At 43.8% G+C, this 15,561-nt stretch overlaps 1 protein-coding gene across 1 annotated transcript in view; it reads left to right on the top strand.

The window, feature by feature from the left end:
- Window positions 1–15,561, top strand: part of ZNF30 (zinc finger protein 30) — a 92,661-nt gene that overhangs the window by 27,418 nt on the left and 49,682 nt on the right. Inside the window, 3 exon segments of the mRNA XM_074371113.1 lie at window positions 7,975–11,496; window positions 12,202–12,297; window positions 13,833–14,185. The gene's annotated coding sequence lies outside the window, so the exon portion shown is untranslated.

Here is a 15,561-nt window from a genome sequence, read left to right as displayed (position 1 = left end):
AGTGATTTCCACTGATCTGTCTTCTAGCTCACTGATCTGTTCTTCTGCCTCATTTAGTCTATTCTTGGTTCCTTCTGGTGTATTGTTCATTTCAGTAATTTTACTCTTCAACTCTTTGGATATTCTTTATATTTTCCAACCCTTGGCTAAAAACTTCACTCTGTTCATCTATACCACTCTTGAATTCTATGAACATCTTGGCCATCATTACTTTAAACTCTTTCTTAGACAAGTTACCTATCTCCTCATCACTTATTTCTTCTTCTGGGATTTTATCTTGTGCCTTGGCCTGGGAGATACTCCTTTGCTACCTCACATAGTCTATCTTTCTATGTGTTTGTGGATTCCTTCCACAGGCTTTGGGATTATTGTTTTCTTATTTCCAGTATCTGCCTCTGGTGGAAGAGGCTGGACTAGAAGCTTATGCAGGTTTCCTGGCAGGAGGAACCAGTGCCTGCCCACTGCTGGGTGAAGCTTGGTCCTAGACCTCTGGTGGGTAGGGCTGTGTCTAGAGGCCTTTGTGTCTTAGGAAGTCTGCTGATGGTTGTGGCTGTGTTCCCACCCTGTACGTTGTTTGGCCTGAGGCTCCCTACAGGCTGTTGGGTGGGGATAGGTCCTAGTGCTAATGAGCCAATCAAGATGTCAGCCTCCAGGAAAGCTCATGTAGATTAACATCCCTGGAATGTCCATCACCAGCTTTTACGTCCCCTGTGTGAGCTACAGCCGTCCCCCACGTCCCCAGGAGACCCTCCAAATCCAGCAGGCAGGTCTGGCCCAAGTTCTTATGAAATCACTGCCTCTGTCCTTGGACCTGGTGCATGTGAGTTTCCGTGTACGCTTCTCAAGTGAATAGAGTCTCCATTGCCCCAGTCCTATGAGGCTCCCAGAGCCAAGCCCCCCTGGCCTTCAAAACCAGATGTCCTGGGGTCTCCTTCTCTTCCCAATGCCAGGACCTGAGTTGGGGAGCCTGACGTGGGGCTTAGAGCTCTCACTCCTATGGGAGGGCCTCTGTGACTTAACAAATCTTCAGCTTGTGGGTCGCCCACCCCAGGGGTATGGGGCCCAATTGTATCACGAGTACACCCCTCCTGCTGTCCTGCTGTGGTTCCCTCTTTATGTTTCCAGTTGCAGAAGATATTTTTTGCTAGGTTCCAGTCTTTTTTCTATGGTTGTTTAGCAATTCAGTTGTGGTTTTGTTGTAGTCACGAGGAGAGGCAAGCTCGGGGTCCTACCACTCCACCATCTTGTTATTGAATCTCAAAATGTTAGCAGTCCTTTTGAAATTTGAAACAAAGTAAGATGCTGGCATCACTGTTTCTAATCAATTTTATAATAAATTACTAACAGCTCAGTGAGATAAGAAAATAAAGGGAAGAAAATTATTATTAGTCACAAAGTTATGCTTATCTACAGTGAAAACATAAGAGTGTCGAATGCTGAATTTGGATTTCAGTGTTCTGAAGATCTGATTACCTTGAATATTGTTCCCATTGAAAACTATTAAAGTTAGTAATTGATGTTCTCTGTGTTTTGAGTACAAGTTAAGAAATATAGAAAGGAGGTCAAAATCTAAATGAAAGCAGGAACCCACAGAGGTAAGATGACTTCTACCATGAAGGAATTTGTCAAGCTCCAGGAAAATTGACCTTTAGTTTGCATTAACTAATGGGGTATGGGTAGCACCAGACATCTCAGGACCCCACCAAGGTAGAGAATCTAATAATGTAACATCTAATGAAGTTCTATACCCAACATGCAATACCTTTAATCTAAGAATAAACTGAAGAAAATAAGAGACAAAAAACCCCCAACTGTATCTGTTTCATAACTAGTGTTAAGTATAGTGGAGATCATTTACCCTGAAAATTCATAACTACCAGTAGGACTTCAACTGAATTTGGAATCTGAATATAGATTAAGCTAGGAGGAAGAAAAAAACCCTCAAGCTAAGAATTCAGTTTAAGATGATCCTGGTTTTGTAATCATCTGACAGAAGCATATGTATAAAATCTGGAAGAAATCTCTCTTAATCCAGCCTCAAGAGAAATCTCCAAGAATTACCAAAGAATTCTTCAATGACAAGAACTCAAAAAACTTTTAAAACACAAAACACACAGTGAAATAAGGTACTATGAACAAGAGTCAGCAGAAGAAAAAGAAAAAAAAGTCAGTTTCCTAAATACTTCAGATATTGGCATTATCATGTAAAATAATTATGTTTAATATATAAGGGAGGTGTTGTTCCCATTCCTTAGATGGGATTCAGAGAAAATGACTGTAATATGTGCATAGACACATGGTGAGTTAACCAAGCCTGTCTCCCCAGCAGTGAGCAGTGGGATTCTGCTGGCCAGCATCTATATGACTTTGGCATACACTTTACCACACTGAACCTCAATTTCTTCATCTATAACACTAGGATGATTACTTCCATCTCTCAAGGTTGCTAGGAGACTGAAATGTAGTAGGCATGTTAGGTGACTATTGCTTCTGATCTGCAGAAATGCTCAATCAGGCTGCTGTGTTGTTGTCTTTCCCCCCAATGCTACCAAATGACCACTTAGTTCAGTGATGAAACAGCATCCTGAGGGCATTCAAACCCAATCCCAGTCAAAAGTCACAGGTGGAGACTGTGCCCCACTGTACCACAACCCCCTCCAGAATGCCCAATCTCCAGTTCATGGGGTAAGCACTCTCTCAATGATTGCAAGACTTTCATTGCTGGAACCCTCCAGTCAGACACCTGGACATGGCAGCTTGCTGAGTCTACTTAGTATCAGTCAAGTGGCTTCCTTGGGACTCTTGCAAGAATGGCTCCATTAACACAGAGTATTTGAGTACAATTTTATTCTTCAAAAAGGAAGTTTGGAAACCTGGTGAAGCCTTAAAGGATAAAAGAAACATCAAGCCACACTGGAGCTTCCTAGGGAGGGGCCTCCAGTCTTGCTTGAAGAGTGGCTCCTGGATCTGAGCTGCTAACCATAGATCCGTCGCAATCTCCTGAATCATAAGAGTATTTTAAGGTGTGTTGGAGAAGTTCTGGTAAAGCTCCCTCCAATAGAGCAAAAAAAGAAAGAAGGGTCACCCTTTTGGAATTGTGGGGTAGGGGGGAGACTGGGAAAGAACAGAATGAAGCTGCTGAGGAGGTCTTGCCAGTACTCAGGATTAATCTGTGGGAATCTGGAAATGAGTGTGGGATGCAATAGAACATGCCACAATTACTTGTTCATCGGCTTTATACTTCTCTCCTCTCTGGTGCTTTTAGATGAAACAGGGCTTTATTCCTGCCATCTCTGGGGACAATCAAGAGAGGATTCACTCTGATTCTCATCTTGGGTATTTGGAGTCTGGCTGCCATGTGATTGTGGACCAGGACCACCCTCTCTGAGCCTGTTTCTCCATCTGTACAATGAGGATAATATAATATTACAGATTTGTAATGATTCAACAAGATAATGCACTGTAAGATTAGCAGCCAAAACCTAAAAACTGCATAAGGCTGGACCTAAAAAGTTAGTCCTCAGTGGTTTTTAAGTAATTATTAAGGGAATAAAGGAAAACAATCCTTGATCTGTAGATCTTCTGTCCCCTCTACCCAGATCATGGCTCCCAAATCAGGGCTCCCGAAGACTGGCCCTTGTTAGCCTGTAAGAATATGATCATGAAGATAGTCGGATCTTGATTTTATGGACTTTTCAGGAAACCCAGTATTTAGCTCATGGCTAGGAGGTGTCAAGGGAAGGCCAGAGAACAAGTCCTGACCCCCTGGTCAGGCTCTCTGGTGGCTGCTGCCCTGCCCCACTTTCATTGCAATCTCTGCCCTTGACCTATTCAATGGACTCCCTTGAACCAGTCCCCTGATCTGCTTCAGGTGCCCTGACTCTCTCCTGCACACAGGTCCTTAAGTTCCAGCTGTCTGTTGACTAATTCCTTACTCCTGGTTACTCTGACAGCACCTCAGACACTATAGAAGTTCTACTTGGAACCGATCTTTCTCTGTAGGGCACCCCAGAAAGCCCTTGTGCCCAGGTGCCCCCTTGCAGTGGGGTCAGGCCTCAGGAGAGACAGGGCTGCTGGAATACTGAGCAGGGAGTGGGGGTTGTTCAGCCTCACCCTGCCTTTGGGAGACCACCGAGGGGAGCAACCCTCATATCCTGGAGGAGACCAGAGGTGCCATAATTCTGTCATGTGGGCATGGCCCTGACACTACAGTGATTGGCTAGGATGCAAAAATGCTGCTCACTTCGTCAACTGAACTTTCTTCTCCTAACAGCTTTCGTCATGACTATCTGTGGCTATTGTTACCTGAAGCCCAGAAGCCAGAAGCTGGAAAGCATCCAGGCTAGGGCAAGCGTGACTGTGAGAGAACGCCACCACCTGCAAAGTGCAAAATTATCAAGCATGGTGTATCCCCAGCCACATGTGCTAATGCCTCCTAGGAGAGATGTCCTTCTTGTGACCCCTTGGCTGGCTCCCATCATCTGGGACAAGACTTTCAACATTGACATCCTGAATGAGCAGTTCCGGCTCCAGAACGCCACCATGGATTAACTGCTGGCCATAAAAAGATACATGATCTACCTGAAGAAGTTCCTGGAGACCGCAGAGATGTACTACATAAACAGCTAGGTAGTCTAGGCCCAGTTTTGTCTGTCAGGAAGTGCTGGACTTTTTTCACACCAAATAGGACTATAAAAAAGTTTTTTTAATAAATATTTTTAAAACAATGATTTAATTTTCCATTATAAGAATATAGAAAGAGAAGAATAACTTAAATCCAAGTGGGTAGAAATTTTAAAATGCAAAACATAATAGAAACAGAAAATATACAGCAGAGAAATTTAACACTAGGAATAAGAATGGACTTTGAAAGGAGTAATTAACAAACCTCTAGAAAGACTGATCAAAAAATAAAAAGAGAAAACTGAAATTACCGGTATCAGGTATAAGCAGGGACCTCACTACAGATTTGATAGACATTATAGGGATAACAAGTGACTATGAACACCTCTTCATGAAGAAAATTTCACTTCTGTGTAGTTTTCCCATGAATTCTATCAAAAAATAAGGTATTTTACCAATGCTACACAAACTCTTTCTGAAAAGGAGGAAACATTTTCCTAACTCATTCCGTCAGGCCAGCATTACCCTAATTACATGAAAACGTACTACAGAAGTGTAAAAATTAATATTCCTCAGGAGCATAGACATAAAAATCCTTAATGAAATTTTAGGAAATCAAATCCAACCAAATATAAGAGGATGATCTAGCACGACCACCTCTTTGAGTGGAGTTTGTCTCAGGAATCAAGGTTGGTTTAACATTCAGAAAAGAATGTAATTCACCATACCGGAAGAATAAAGGAGAAAAGCCATAAGATTATCTCAAATCTACGTGCAGAGTAACTGACCAAATTCAACACCCCTTTCCAAAAAATCTCTCAGCAAAATAGAACTTGGAGGAATTTTCTTTGTGATGAAGCAAATACATGAAAAACTTCCAGCAAACAGAATACTGAACACTTTTCCCCTAAGATCTGGAACTGGAGAGCATGTCCATTGTCTCCACTGGTATTCAATATTTTACTGCCTGTCAGAGAAAATGTAAACGTAATCAAAAGAAATAAATCGCATACACATTTTTAAAAAACAGGTACAAATTTCTTTACTCACAGAAACAAGAATGTGTATGTAGAAAGTCAACAGAAATCTACAGAGATGCTACCAGAAGTACAGAGTGAATTTAGCAAGGTTCCAGTGTACAAAATCGATACATAAAAACCAACTGTATTTCTGTATACTGCCAATAAACAACCAAAAACTAAGATTTAGAAGATACCATTTACAATAGCATTTTTTAAAGATCATGAAGTCCTAAGGAATAAATTAGCAAATACTGTACCTGTGCACTCAGAGCTACAAAACAGGGGCTGGCAATCTTTTGCTGTAAAGGACCAGATAGGGAATATTGCAGGCTTTGCAGTTTATGCATGGTCTCTGGCGCATATTCTGTTTTTCTGTTTTGTTTTCACAATATTTTTAAAATGTTAATACCATTTGAAGCTCACTGCGATAACAAGAACAGGCTGTGGGCCAAATCTGACCCATAAGCTGTAATTTGTAGAACCTGCTACAAAACACTATCTGAGAAAAAATTTTTTTCATACGATCGAAATACAGGGAAAGTTGTACCATACTCTGCATGGACGAGGAACGTTAGTACGCTGTTCATTTCGGCCAAGACCCTGAAAGCTGTTCTGTGGACTTTTTACAAGAGTCATTGGTGCCCTTGGGGCATAAGGCTGGTAGGTGACCAAGGAGGCTCCTGCACCCACCTGGTGCATCTTTCACAGCTGCGTGGTGCAGCAGCAAGGCTCATGTTGAAGAGACTTGCCTGATAGGGGTGTGTTACCAATTGGCAGTCCCTGTCCTACATCTTCTGAGAGACTAGAGCCTGGTGTGACTGATAGTTGACTTAGGAATTAAGCCAAAGACCTCCTCATAGGCAGTGACTGTTTTCATTACTGGTATGTAATTGTGCTAAGTTTCAAAAATGGTAATACATGATGTGTACCTGTTGAGGAGGTTAAATACATGAGCTTTGGAATCAGACAGCCTGGGTTCAAATTCTGGCTGGGCCACTACCACCTGTGTGACTCAGGGAATGTCCTAAGGCTTAAATGCTGTTTTGCCAAATTTGTAAAAACAGGCAAAGAGAAACTGCCTAGTGGGAAAGGATGTGTTGTGATGTAGTATCCCTCTCTCTACATCAGAAAACTTCATAGTCCAGCTGGTGATGCTCGTGACACTTGCCTTTCCAGGGTGGCTGCAAAAAAGGCCCACCTGGAACTGGAGAGGACCTGGAGTGGCCTTGAGGAGGTGGTGTTCTGAGCCTTGACCTACCAGCATGGAGGGGGTGGGGTAGGTTGCAGGAGTTAAGTGGGAGCATCTCTGGTGGTTGCCTGAAAGGAAGAGGCTAGGGTAGATTCACACCCCAACCCACCCTGCCCCCAGCACGTGCCCTGCCGCAGCCATCCCACACTGGCTGGGCACACAGGAACCATGTGAGACAGGGCGGAGCCCCAGTCTCCCCGACCTCTGTCTCTCTACCCCAACCTCCCACAAGCTAGGCCCCACCCTGGCAGGATCTAGGTTGCTCTCCTGCTCTGGCTTTGAGCGGGCTCAGCCCTCTAGTGACGATAGAGGAAAGGGCCGGACCCCCAAGCACAGGCTGCCTGTGCTCCTGCCCTCGTCAGGCGCTGAGGTGCCTGCAGACAAGGTGACCTGGGGATGGATGACAGATATGCAGGCTCTTGAAATTCACAATATTGAACAGTCTCATCAAACCACCAGGCCCATCTGGTGCCAAGGACTTGTGACCACCAGCAGAAAGTCAGAAAGCACTAGAAAGTCCTGTAGGGGTTTGGCCTCTGGGTCTCGCCTTTGTCTTTGGCACTTTTTCCTCTGGTCATTCACTGGTTCACACTTAGCCGGTGCGCTTTCTCTGTCACGTGTTCCAGTGCTGTGCCACAAGCATCAGGCTGAACGGTACATGGTTCACCCTGGAGGAGTAGGGAACTAACAGAGCTTCCAAGTTGCACCCCGTGCGCCTAGGATCAGACAACGCACCCACCACCCCTAGCGGGCAACTTCCTCAGCAGGCTTTACTCCTGCCCTGTCCGTACCTCTGGTTACACCTGTGTTTCCCTCCTGGCTGAGATCACCCCCACTGTCCCTGCACCTCTCTTGGCCCTTTTCCCAGGTGGTTCTACATGGATCCAGAGCCTTTGTGCCTCAGTGTTATGTACCCTAAGAGGCAGTATCAGATCAGGCAGCCTGAGTGCTCCTCTCTGAGGGTCCTGAGGGGCTCTCTGAAGAAGCCACTGCTGTCAAAGTGTCTAGCCACTGAGGAATAGGGATGATTCCCCTGTAGGGGCACAAACTGACTCACCTCCTGCTCTGTCACCTGATTAGGCACCTCTATAAGGCCTGAGCCAGCCAATCACCCTCCAGATCCTCACTTAAAGGAGTCTGAGCTGAAGAAACAAGGAGTGTGGAAGAAAAGGATATCTAAGGAGGAAGGCAGTCAAGAAGTGTCCGAAAGGCAAGACTACCAGAAAAGGGGCCCCCATACCAGTGAAAGGGGCCCCATAGCACCTAGGTTCCTGATGACAAATGAAGTTGTCACATAATTGGGAGCAGCCCTGGGCCTCTAAAAGGAAACCTCTCTTCCAGGAAGATAGCTTAGGTAAGAAACCACAGACATCTATGAGCTCATTCACCAAAGGCCATCTCATCACTAGCTCATACTGCCCTGCTGGGGGTTCCTGCCTCTTTGCAGGGGCGACCCAGCTGTCTGGCCCAGCTATATTCTGCTTCCTATAGCCAGAGACGTTAAGGAAAGAGCTTGATGAAGACCATTGACTCAGCTCTTCAGCCTTATTAAAGTCAAAGAAGAAGACTCAGAGAGGAAGGCTTTCAGATACTTTGTCAAGGAGAAATTCTCCACCCACATCTGGCAGTTGTGGGCTCTGTAAACAGAAAGTTTCAGTGTCGCTATTGCTGCCACTTGCTGATGGTACCGCCACTGTGGTGAGGTCAGGAGGAGCTGCCTCAACCTCCTACCTTCCTTGTACAGTCATTGCTAAGGACCTGGGCTTGGGGAAGAACACAGACCCAATGGAACCACAAGGCTGGAGGATAAAACTGAGGCCACGTCAAACAGCAGTACCACTCAGCCTGCCCATTCTTTCTCCGTGTTTTTTGTGGGGACTGCAGTTACATGGCGACCGGCCACCTTCCCCTGGCAGATTCCAGAGACCATCAGATTAGCAGTCACTGATCTGACTGACCTGTCTGCCCCTGTACCCATCCCCTATACCAGATATCGGTCATGACGTGAGATGCACAGTTTCTAACTCTCCTTCTTTTGCTTTTCCTGCTGTTTCTTACTTTGGATTCCAACCCATATTTGGGGTTCCACTTATTAATGAGAATGAATAGAGGCCCTCTGCATTCCATTCCCTGTCATAATTGCAGGATCTTGTACTTCTCTCACCACACCTCCTAGCCCCTCATTCCGCCCCTTAAAGCCTACCTTCTATAGAACCAAATCACCTATACCTGTGTGTGTGGGTTCTTCTCTCTTTTTTTAGACTCCTCTTCAAGTCCCTTTCACCAATGTCCCTGACTTCACCAGCCAGCCCCTCACTGCTTCTGCAGGCACTGCCTCCACCTCAATTAGCCCGTGTGCAGACTAGAGCTTCTAGGGTGCTTTGGACTTTGGTCTAGCTGACGTGGACACCACTCTGCCTCCCCAGGCTTTCATCTTCAGGTCTCCCCCAGGATCCAGTGTGAGCTCCCTCACGTTTTACCAGGTCTGCCCCAATGTGGAGCAGATATCCCTGCAAAGGCCATGGTCACCACTAGCCTACCTGCTTTAATGGTCAGCAGCCCTACCTGAACTTTCAACTTCCCCTTTGGGGCAGAACCATTCTTTAGCTGACATTTGGGAGCCTACATGGATGGCAAAAGGAAGCCGCTCTCCCCTTTGTCCCTGTCTTTTCTGGCTCATCTACCACTGATTCTGCATTTGCCTCACTCCAATAACCAGCACCTCTTCAGACGTGGCATCCAAGCCTGTCTTTGACTCTGATGAAATCAATATGGATACCACACCCAATCCCCAGTCTTTTGTCTCCTTGCCTCCTCTTGACTGCTGTAATAGCCCTTACCTTTTGGAAAACTTGGCAGCCCCAGTAAAACCTCCATACTTTCCATACATAACCTCTACTGCAAACTTGGACCCAGAAGCAGCACAACTCAGTCAGCTTTTAGGAGTCTTGACATCCCCATCTTCCAACTTTGGCATCCCTGTCAGCACCCAGCCAGCCAACCATTGGCCCAGCCACTCTCTCTTGTTCTGGAGTTACCACCAACATGCACAGCGCTGAGAACTGCCTCTCACCTTTTGCCAATACCACTCCAGACCCATTTGCATTTATGGGATCTTCAGCACCCATGGGTAGTGGCAGCTTTGAGGTCACTGTGCATGTCTCAAGTCCCAGCTCCATGGTGCAACACTCAGCTTTGGAGCAAGGCCACATGGGATGCTCAGCACACAGCTCATACTGGGGAAGGCTTAGACCTGAGTACCAGGGTCCTGACAGCCTATCGCACCCCTGTTACAACTGGAGAGGCCAGCACTACTGAGAGCAAATCTGTCCTGGGAAACACTTTCCTTCCTACCTATAATAAGAGCACCGAGAATCAGCCCAACCAAACACCTACTACTACTGGAGGAGACAGCATCACTGAGAAAGGACATGTGCCAGCAGACACTTCTGTTCCTCCTTCTGTTCAGATTGCCTGGGACCATTCAGCCAGGGTACATCTGTTGCCATTAAGGAAAGAGAACCACATCTGTGCTGGAGATACCCCTTTTTGTGCCTACAGTCTATAGCTCGGAGGGGCAAGCACCTCACCTGTGGTTTGCGGCCATTATGTTCCTACCTACAGTCAGAGCTCCTGGATCCCACCTGAACAGAGCACATTTTTGCAATGGGAAGGGCCAATACCATAACCGTGTTTGGAGTCTTCTCTTTCTGCGTCTGATCTGAACACTTGGGGGCCACCTAATCAGAGAAAACCGTTATTACTGGAGAAGCCTGCACCAGTGAGAAGAAATGCATGCCAGGAGATACTTCTGTTCCTGCCATCCATCAGACATCTGGCCAGAGCACATCGTTTGCTGTCTGAGAGCTAGCCATAACTGTGATTAGAAATGCTACTGTCAGAGCACCTGGGCACACACTCCAGAGCACAGCCGCTACAACGGGAGAAGGCAGCGCCATTCTTGTGCTTCTGGATATTTAAGTTCCCACCATCATTCAGAATGGCTGGGGCTCATGGTCAGACCACATTGTTGCAGTCTCATGGGACAACACCATACACTTTTAGGAAGACACTTCTATTTTCACCATCACTGAGAACACCTGGGGCCTATCCAGACAGAATACCTCCTTTGAAGTGGAGTAATGAACACCACTAAAGAGATATCTACATTTCAGCACTTTTGCTGCTATTTTTCAGAGCAAATGTAGCTCTGACATGGGCACAGCAAGCAGCAATCTCACCTTGGGGCAGCTTTGTCACCTGCCCAGCTTTCTTTGGAGACAGAAGTGTTGGGTTGCCAACCCATTCATTTTCTTCTACTGGAAGAAACAATGTCTCAGCAACTATAAGCAAAAGCCATCCACAAATGGTGGGTGACCACTAATTGCCAAGAATGAGCCTTGCTCTTCTGGAAAGAGGCTCAGCCCCTTCTAGTTATGTCAAACAAATTTAACCTGCCCTATGTCCTCGTAGAGTAAGCTGGAGGCCCAACACCACAGGGTGTTTATGTATGTGTAAAAAGGTGTGGTTTCAGATGAGGCTGGTCAGAAGTCAACACACCTGCCGTGAGAAGCTCCACTGTAGAAAAGAAGATAGAGATTAGTAAGTATCAACCATTCCATCCCTGGCTTCAACTTTTAGCCTGGGAGACTCAAGCTATGGTCTAGTTTTCCTCTAGAATTTGATGGATAGTACCCCTTGCTGCTAAAAGCTGTCCCCTTGCCTTACCCATTTGCTTCAATGGGTCCTTTTCTTCCTTACCCAGATTTACTCATACATATATAGTATGGTTCTACTGCCTCCTATTTGACAAAGTACCAAACTTGGAAAAGTCAAATCAGGCTCAACACATCACCACTCATACAAGTCAATTTTTCCTCCACAGTTGAGTAAAAGAACAAAGATGTATGAGCAGAGCATCAATTAACATGAACAAGAATATATATATATAAAATGTTATATATTTATATTTTATATATTATATGTAAAGTTTATATTATATATGAAATTATTGTATATATTTAAAATAGGGTGTGGTGTAGCCACACTTCACAATTGTACATGCTGATATCTGAAATCTCCATATTTTAGCTGTAAGGGAAAGTGAGGAGAGAGGAGGTGAAGAAGTCACACTCAGAGGAGAGATGGTGATTCCCTCTTGCCTCTTTCCTCTGTGCTCCTCTTCCATTGCTCTGATTTCACTGTAGGTCAGATCATCCCTAATGTGTGTGAGGGAAACACAACTTAACAATATTGGCCTTTTAAAAATAATTAAATGTCTCACTTGTACCTTTCTCTTCAATTTAGACTTAGGCAAATCATCCCCACACATTCATAACTCGAGCAGAGAGGACAGACGTGACATCTAGAGGAACAAAGGAAGAAAAGGCTCACAACTGCTTTGTAAGTATTGAGTATTAGGTCTATGATGTCACATATTATATTAGAAATGATTTCATGCTCATAAAAAATCAGGAAAGATCTTCTTTTCCTAGAAATTACTGGGTAACGCCTATTTGGGAAAATAATTGGCATTACTCTAAACACCTAAAATAGCAAATCACAGTAGTTATAACTTCACCCGGATCTGGCTACTGTAGAGTCTTGCTGTCTCCATTAGACTTAATTCTTGAAAATAGTCTTTTCTAAGAAAATTCATATGTTATAAAAACTCTCTGAAGGTGGAAGAAATAGAAAAAGAAAAGCATTTTCCTCAGCCTTTATGTATTATTTTATTAAATGTTTATTCAGTGATGATTCTATACTAGACATTGTGCTATCATCCCTGAATAAATGTCTAATGATATAGAATGGAAAGACACTTCTTGCCCCAAAGGAATTTACAATACAGTGGGGGATTCAGATGACTATATTAAAGTTAAAGCTGGAGGGTGTATTAGTAGGGATATGGGAGCAGATAAGAACATAAAACTAAGAATTAATACCAGTTCCTCAGAAACTCCTCCCCAAAAAGAAAATGAGGGGACTTCCATTTCCACATTTAAGGAGCTTGTAAGTTGCCAGTCTGCCCTAACATGGAAAAAGCTGAACAGACTGAAAAGTCAACAACTCTTCTTCCATCTGGGAAAAGGGTGAGGACACAGGGCAAACTGCTGCCCTCAAGACTGGAGAGACAGGTGAATACAGGGAGTCACAGCTTACCAGATCAGAGACTCACGAGAAGAAACCACTGTGGAAACCAGTGCTAGAGAAGAAAAACCTGGATTGTAATTGACAAATTTCTGGAAGCTCAGTGTGGACAAGTCTGACGGTTAAAAACTCTGTGGGGACTCAGTCACAGGGAGGCCTCCACAGTGACATATCAGAGATGAAAGAGGAAACATCATTAAGATCTCGTGGTCATTAAAAGGATAATAAAAGAATGCTGTGAACAACTCTATGCCCACATATTTGATAACCTAGATGAAATGGACCAATTGTTTGAAAGACACAATTTGCCAAAACTCACACAAGAAGAAACAGACAATCTGAATAAGCCTCTGTCTGTTCAGGAAATTGTTTTAATAGTTAACAACCTTGCAAAACACAAAGCTCCAAGTCCAGAGGGGTTCACTGGGAATTCTACCAGATTTTTAAGGAAGAAATTATATCAGTTTTTCTACAATCTATTTTAGAAGACAGAAGCAGAGAGAAGGACTTCGCCAACTCACTCTGTGACGTCAGCATTACCCTAACACCAAAACCAGACTGCAATTACAAGAAAACTACAGAATAGTATGTGTCATGAACATAGATCTAAAAATCCTCAGTGAAATATTAGCAAATCAAATCCAACAATATATATAAAATATTACACACCATGACCAAGTGGGATTTCTCCCAGCCTTGAAAGACAAAGCATTTGAAGGAGGGACATCAGCACCATGGTAATATGAGTTGTTCTCTTTTTCTCTTCCCTTTGATTTACAACTAATCAGATCTCCATGACTGAAAAAAAAAAAGCTTCTGCACAGCATACCAGGACATCTGAGAGCTCCATCCATCTGTGCACCCAAAAGTGGGGAGATTGGACTGGAGCAGGCGGCAGAGCAAGGGAAGTGGCAGCAGAGCAGCAGCAGCAGAGGTGGTGACAGCAGAGAAGGCAGCAACCAGTCCAGCAGCAAGACGAAAATCAAGTAATATAATCCATCATACCAACAGGCTAAAAAAGAAAACACATGATCACATGATCACGTCAATAGATGCAGAAGAAGCATTTGACCAACTCCAACACCCATGCATGATAAGAACTCTCAGTAAACTAGGAATCGAAAGGAATTTCCTCAACCAGGTAAAGAGTAACTACAAAAAACCTAAAGGTAGCAACATATTTAATGGTGAGAAACTTGAAGTTTCCCTGCTAAGATCAGGAAGAAGGCAAGGATGTCCCCTCTCACCACTCCTTTTCAACATCGTACTGAAGTACTAGTTAACGCAGTAAGATGACAAAATAAAATAGAAGGTATACAGATTGAGAAGGAAGATATAAAACTGTCTTTGTTCACAGATGACATGATCATCTGTGTAGAAAATCCAAAAGAATAATCATGTAAAACTCCTGGAACAAACATGCAATTATAGCACAGTTGCAGGTGAAGACATGTTTAAGATCATTTAAAAATCAAAATGGAGTAATGATGGTCCAGGCATCCAAAATGGAGCCATGGTAGATATGGTTTCAGACACTCTCCTGCATGGCTGAGAAGCTGAATTTTCTCTGAGCTGTATCAGACTCAAGGACACCGCTAGCCTCTTTCAAAACAATATCTGCCAACAGCTGCTAACTGCAATCTTTAGTTTCAGAGTTCCTGCCTTCACAGCTATGTAATCATTTCAGACCTCAACCAGTCCTGGTTTTACAAACATCCTTACTTATCTCCAGCCCCAATCCTAATTCTTGACAAGTGATTTATGTAACCTTACTTTTTTTTTTTTTTTTTTTGCCTTTTAAACCTCCCCATTTTTCAGTCCAATGGAACACAACTCAAGTGCTTCCTGAATCTGTGTCTCCTGGGCTGCAGTCCTAACAAACCCCAATAAAAGCCTCTTTATTTCAACCAGGTCTTTCTCCATTTCTGAAATCTTGGTTAATGATTGATAGCTAGCTAGCTAGAAAGATAGACAGAAAGAAAGATATGTATTTTCTGTGTACTACTACAAACTACTTAAAAGACACCATTTAAAGTAACATTTACAAATCCCATAAAACACTTAGGAATAAATTAGCAAAAGCTAAGCAAGACCTGTACACAGAAAGTTATAAAACAGTAGTTGCAAATTTTCTCTGTAAAGGGCCAGATAGTAAATAATACAAAGTTGGTGGCTCACATATAATCTCTATCACATATTCTTTGTTTTCTCTTAAAATTTTTACAGCCCTTTAAAAATGTTAACACAATTCTTAGCTTACTAGCCTTACAAAAACAGGCTATGAGCCAAATTTGGCCCCTAGGCTGTAATTTGCTGACCCTTGCTGCAAAGCATTGCTGAGAGAAAAATTTTAAAGACCTAATTATACATGGATATATCCCATGCAGTCAACTGGAGGAGTTAATATTGGTCAGTTGTTCATTTCAACCAGGATACTGATAACTGGCCTGTGGAATTATTTTAAGAGATATTGGTGCCCTTGGGGCACAAGGCTTTTAAGTCAGAGTGGATCCTGTG

This window comes from Camelus bactrianus, chromosome 9, assembly GCF_048773025.1.
Source record: "Camelus bactrianus isolate YW-2024 breed Bactrian camel chromosome 9, ASM4877302v1, whole genome shotgun sequence".
In the NCBI taxonomy this organism is placed as follows: Eukaryota; Metazoa; Chordata; class Mammalia; order Artiodactyla; family Camelidae; genus Camelus; species Camelus bactrianus.
The sequence above is the reverse complement of the archived record's forward strand: the minus strand, read 5'-3'. Positions and strand labels throughout refer to the sequence as shown.